We start from the raw sequence: 6393 nt of genomic DNA, 5'->3' as shown, positions 1-6393 counted from the left end.
ATGCATGTAAGTTAATATCACATTGTACCTCATAAGGGTGAACAGTTATTACATGTCAATAAATACAAAATTTAAGCACATTTTAATATTAGTTTTGGAAAGACTCTAAAAAATTATGTAACAAGTTGAAGAGCAATATAAAAATGTTTTAGGATTCAATAAAGTTGAAAAGATTTTAAATATACAGATTAAATTTCTTATATTGAGATTAATTAGCTATTGTTTTACATTGTTCAGTAGCTTTTTCTCCCCTTCTTTCTTCCATAATCAATCACCAGGTGATATAACTGAGGAAAAGTTTGCCATAATATTAGTTTTTCAAAGAAAACCCCTTGATGATTACTGGAAAAATAAGACTTTAATTATTGTTTCTGTTTTTATTTCATTATTTATATGTATATACTATTTAAAGAAACAATCGATAATTTATTACCTATAAGGAAGAGATAAGGCTGAAAAGGTTAACATAAGGTTGTCACTTACCTACCATGCCATCATTTTTAGTGAATATCTTTACTGGACATAAATTACACAGTACTTCACCTCTCCAACCTATATAGCTGCTCATGTAGGATTCATCTTGCTCTACATTCTAATCTGCCTTAAGCAGGCACAAAATTATAACCCTTGCCTCCTTCCTTCAGCAGACAGTTCCCACCACCCTGAGGAGTTTGACTGGGTAATCCAGGAAGGGGGTGAGTGATGTCCCATGGATGAATCTCTAAAAGCAAGGCATCCTGGGGAGTAAGCCCATGGAGTCTGGCATAGTGCTTGGCTGTGGTCAACTTGATCAGATGTCCTCATTTAAAATCCCACTCCTCCTGCTTCGCTCCTTTCCCTCCATTCCTGCTCCTGAAGAACTGGTTAGAGCAGCCCTTCCTCTGAGACCTTGCTTCCTGGAAACCCAGACCAGAATATGTCTCAAACACTGCTTAATATTATCTCTATTGAAATATAAGTCACATGACATAGTTTGCTGTCAGAATATGTCTCCTAGTAATGACAGAAGCTATGCCCATGTCTCGCCAACAAGACTACCTAAACATGAGCTGAACAAGGATGACATCAACAGGCATGTCCAAGTGGACAGGGGAGAGCCCGGGAGGCCACAGCCCTACACAAAGAACCACAGGAGAGTAAGGAATGCCGAGAGCAGGAGAGATAGTCTTCCCCAGGAAGAGCACACCAGTTGCTTATAAATGTTAGATGTGAGCAACATTACTCAGATCAAACAGGTTATATTTAGCAATATAGATGTATATACATTTATACATCCAACCAAAAATTTAAAAGAAGCTGTGAACTTGAAAGAGAGCAAGGAGGGGTATATGTGAGGTTTTAGAGAGAGAATAGGGAAGGGAGAAGTTATGTACCTGTACCTGTATTATAACCTCAGAAATGAAAGTGTGTGTGTGTGTGTTCCTTTAAGGGATATAATATTTTGAGCTCTAATGTGCTTGGGGTTGTCCAGCTACCACTTTTATCACTCCAAAAGGAAACCTCATGATCAATGATACTCATTTCCCATTCTCAACCATTAAGCTAAACTCTGTCTCTATGGATTTTCCCACTCTGGACATTTAGCACAAGTGGAATCATACATTACATGGCTTGCAGCGTCTGGCTCCTCTCTCCTCGTCTGTCTATGCGGTAGGTTTCATTAGTAACTCACCCTTTTTATTTCCAAGCAGCACTCCACTGTACATTCTTCTTGATTCATTAGTTGACCGACATTTAAATTATTTACAATGTGGGTCCTAGCATGAATACTGACACTCTGAGCATTCACGTACAGATGAGTTGTACCATGTGAAAACTGGGTGTCTTCTCTTTCTTCTACATATCTCCACTTCTACATATATACTCCACTCTGTCACATCTCAGTAAGTAACAGTCACCTCATTTCTCAGAAGTGAAACTCGGTTTTCTTCTTCATCATAATTTCTTCATCCAGCCTGTCACCAGGTCTAGTCAGTTATGCCTCAGAACTGAATCTCATTTCCACTAGTTCCTGCCATCTCCACGGTTGACACATGGTCAGACTACCAGCACCCTACCCTAGCCTCCTGCCGCAGCCTGCCTTCTGCTTTCCTGCTTCCTCTTTCCCTCCTCCACAGGACTCTTCAGCCACTGCAACCTTTTCAAGATAAACTACTTTACCCTACTTAAAAAGCCTTCAGTGACTCCCTATTCTTAGAGGAAATAAAGGTTAAATGTCTTAACGTGACCTAGTTCCCAACCTCATTTCTCATTGCTCGTTTTCCAGGATGCTTCCCTTCTTTCTGTCCTTCATCCCCACGGGAGGCATCATTCTTGTGCTCCTCACCCTTGCATACCCACCTGTGTCTTTTGTTATCCTGGATGGAGCAGCAGATGGCAATGAGACCAACATCCAGCCAATGTGCAGAGAACAAGAGGCTTGAAGTGCTTGGCTCTAGATGGAACATCTATATAATATTCCTTTCCCTCAGTCTTGGGGATCATTGCAGAAGATAAGGTAGAAAGATGGTAAAGAACAAGAGGGGATGGATATCTGTCTCCAAACCATATTTTCTGGACATGATAGCACAGTTGCACATGAATTCTTAATGGCTCCGACTGTCTGCACAAGGCTTGAACAAGATTAAGCCACGTACATACAGCCACGCCACCTAATGTTGTGCTAGATCTGAGAAGGAAGGAGGGCATCCACTGGAATTAGTCAAGATGATGCTGTCTAGTGAAGAAGAAGAAGAAGCAAGGAGGAAGAAGAGTAGCAGACAGAGAGAGGAGAAGAGGAGAGAGAATGGAGAGGAGGAACAGGGAAATAAGGACTTTCATCCCAAGAGTGAAAAATGAAAAACAAAAACCAACCACTTGATGTAAAAGACCACAGGGCCCCGAATTCTGCCAGTGATGGTGTGAACTTGGTAGTGAGTGAGACCATGAGATTTCCTGCAATGCTATGAACTTGGTAGTGAGTGAGGTTGTGAGGCTGCAGCCCCAGCAGATACCCTAGTGCAGAGTACAGAATATATAACAAAGTAGTTCCCAGAATCTTGACCCGATAGAAACTGAGATAATAAGAGGGTGCTATTTATACACTGCTAAGTGATACTGGTTACCCAGTAATTAAGTAATTTAGCACACACACACACACACACACACACACACACACACACACACACACACACGCTCCATCTCTAATCCAGTAATTTTAAAACGTTATCTCATATCCGTGCAAGTGTCTCCACCTCTGCTGGCGCTGGCCACCAAAAGACATTGCATTCTGACGCCCTACACTCTCTGTCTGAACTTGAACTGCATTACTCTACCCATTGCTTAGCACAAGAAATGGGGTGCCAGTCAGCTTCCCACGGTATTCCAAAGCAAGTAGCCTCCCGCTGCGCTGCACTCTCCAAAGAGCCCTATTGTTCTGCACATGCTCAGTCTTGACTGCTTTCTCTCCTTCAGGGAGTCCGCATTTCTGTTCTCGTCTGACATAAATCTTTATTTTTGCAGGGTTGTTGTGATTTAGTCTCTTTTAAAGATGTCATCTTTTTCTATCATTTCTAGGCATGAGGAAAGGAGTAGGAAGTAGGTGCCTGTATTTATCCTGACAGTTTGATACAATATCCTTTCCAAGGCAATTTTCAAAATATTATGCTGCCTCCCCCAAAATCCATTTATAGACATTTTTCCTGTAACTGAAGTCTGGCAGGGACTTTTTACAGTAGTTCTTGTAAGTACTATGTACCACTATAAATTACATTTATGAAGAACAGATGATGGTATTGCCAAACATTCATACTATAAGTTATAAGGCAGTACAAACCTGTATACTGAGGCTTTGTCCTCCTTGAAGGCAAGCATTAAGCTGTGTGAGTAAATGATGCCATTTTAAACTAGAAACAAGGCACGGATACATCTCAGGAACCATCACCCCCCTCCCCCAAGAGATTTAGAGAGACAAAGCCGTGCAGAGAAGGAAAATAAGAGACACCAGGTGCTAAAAAGGATCGTGGTCATCCTGGAAGGCTTCCTGAACTAGGGTAGAAATGAGCTGATTTGTAAAGGTCAAGAGAAGGGAGCCAAGAGGAGTAACCAAAGGAGTACCAACAGATCAGGAGAACCACAAAGAAAAAGATCAGAAAAAAGGATCTAATGTGTGGCCTCGGAGACGCTGATATTATATAGCCCAGAATACAGGAGATTCCTATAAGTATTTTGATGCATTGATAGATTGATTAACAAAATCAGAGTAAATTCAATGCTGTAGCTGTTCTAATAACAGCCAAACATACAGTACAGACATGTGCTCTTGGACGGGACTCTGCTGCCCTCTGTAGGTCATCACCATCACCTGCGCGCTCAGAGCCGTCGACCAGGCACCAGACAGTTAGTCGCCTTGGTGAATGAAGAGCATGCTTGAGTCTTCGAGGCTGGGCGGTATCCCCACAGAGAATGTATAGACAGAGGCCAATGGTAGCCACAGGAAAATGAACCTAAAATAATGAGACCATTTTACTAAATACTTCAGATTCAATCCAGCCATGTTTCTTGTGAGAGTAGACTGCCCCAGAACAATTATCCTGATGCTGTCTCTTGCTGAGCCTGCAGTCTTTGCTGCACTTTTACTTGGTTTTTTCAGTGGAGAACGTGGCATGGAGTTTAGGGACGAACCTAGGGACATCTGCTGGCTCAGTTAAGTCCAAGAATGTATTTCCTCAGTTTCTCAAGCACAGAAACTGAGTGTTGTTTGTTAGATGTCATCATCATTGTTGTTATTGCTGCTGCTGCTGCTTCTGTTATGTTGGAAATAGGTTATCAAGGACCCAAAATATCAGGAAACAGCAGGAACTAGCCTGAAGGTGACTTTTATGAAGTCCAATGCACTCTTTCATATCCAAATAAGCAGATCACTGTTCTGCCTGTACACAGATGTTACACCCAAAAAGTTCAGTAATTTTCCTCTTCCAGCTTTTGCTCTCTCTCTCTCTCTCTCTCTCTCTCTCTCTCTCTCTCTCTCTCTCTCTCTCTCTCTCTCTCTCTCACACACACACACACACACACACACACACACTGAAGTTGAGAGAATTAGAAAAAATTGGAGCAAACTCAAAAAATAGTATTGAACAAGTAAACATCATACCTGGATAATAATCGTTTTAAAAATCACTATTGAAGTTCCCGGTCTCACTCCAAAGAAGAATATTTATTAACTGTATATTCTCAGTGAACATCTGTTCAGCATCCTTTGTGGGTAAAGTATGTTCCTTATCACTACTGAAAGTGTACAATTAAAAGACATGGTCTTTCAGATACAGGAATGTGGTGAGTTGGGGAGAAGAGGGAAACAGATATGAATCCTGCTCATACCAAGAACACAAAGTGTCACTGGGAAGAAACAGCACAGCTCCGAGTGCAGAGTGGGGTGGTAGGGAGTCAGGTTAGAGACTTGATACTCATTGAAGCAATTTTGGGACACTCTGAGGAAGGGGCAAGATGGCAAAAGAAGCTAAAAACAAGCCAAATCGTCACTTCTGCAAGGCAGAGAGAAGGCACAAACAGTGACAATGGTGATAAACACTGGCGAGTATTACCTTTACATTAGTAGTTGATGAGCAAGCCCATAGAGAAACAAGTCAGCAGCATTAACTAGAGAACCAAACTGCCTTCCTAGGTTGGCCCAAACAGACTTGTCAATCATAGAACCATGCTGAATTTTGGCTTGCTCTAGGCAAGTTGCCTATGTGTTCCAGATGTAGACTATTTCACCATTTTAGAGTACATGCACATAGTAAAGATGGAGAGTGGAAGCATTTCTATACTAAGAGCCTGAATGTTGGCTAGTTTTATTTTTAAGGGGGGGGGGAAGAGGTGTTTGTTTGAAAGCTTGAGGCTTTGTTAAGAAGCTATGGGGCTCAGATTACTTCCTGAAGCAAGGAACGAAACTCTCACTTATCAATAGTCCAGTGGTGGGAAGAGTGGAAAGAAGTGAAGATGCTCTAACTGTGGTCATTAGCCAAGATCAAAACCTCCTCGAGGCTCCAATTAACATGAACTATAGTTTTCCTTCAGACCAGCAATGCCTGCTATTGTATTTCAAACAGTAGAACAGCTATAGAGCAAAAAAGACTGACCTGATTGACAGATCAATAATCTTATACTTACTGCAATAACAATTTTTTTTAAAAAAAAAAAGGTATTTTTTATTGAGTACTTAATATTAAACAGATCAGAGGACTCAACCCTCTCTAAGGCTATTTGGCTAGGGATTAAGTACTGCTAAGAACATGAGCTGGCGTGAAATTTAGATCAACAGCTGTGGAGACTACATGGGACTGGACGGGCCCTCTGCATAGCGAGACAGTTGTGTAGCTTGATCTGCTTAAGGGGCCCCCTGGCAGTAGG

Source organism: Peromyscus leucopus, chromosome 12 (genome assembly GCF_004664715.2).
Source record: "Peromyscus leucopus breed LL Stock chromosome 12, UCI_PerLeu_2.1, whole genome shotgun sequence".
NCBI classification, from domain to species: Eukaryota; Metazoa; Chordata; class Mammalia; order Rodentia; family Cricetidae; genus Peromyscus; species Peromyscus leucopus.
Note: the sequence above shows the minus strand (reverse complement) of the source record.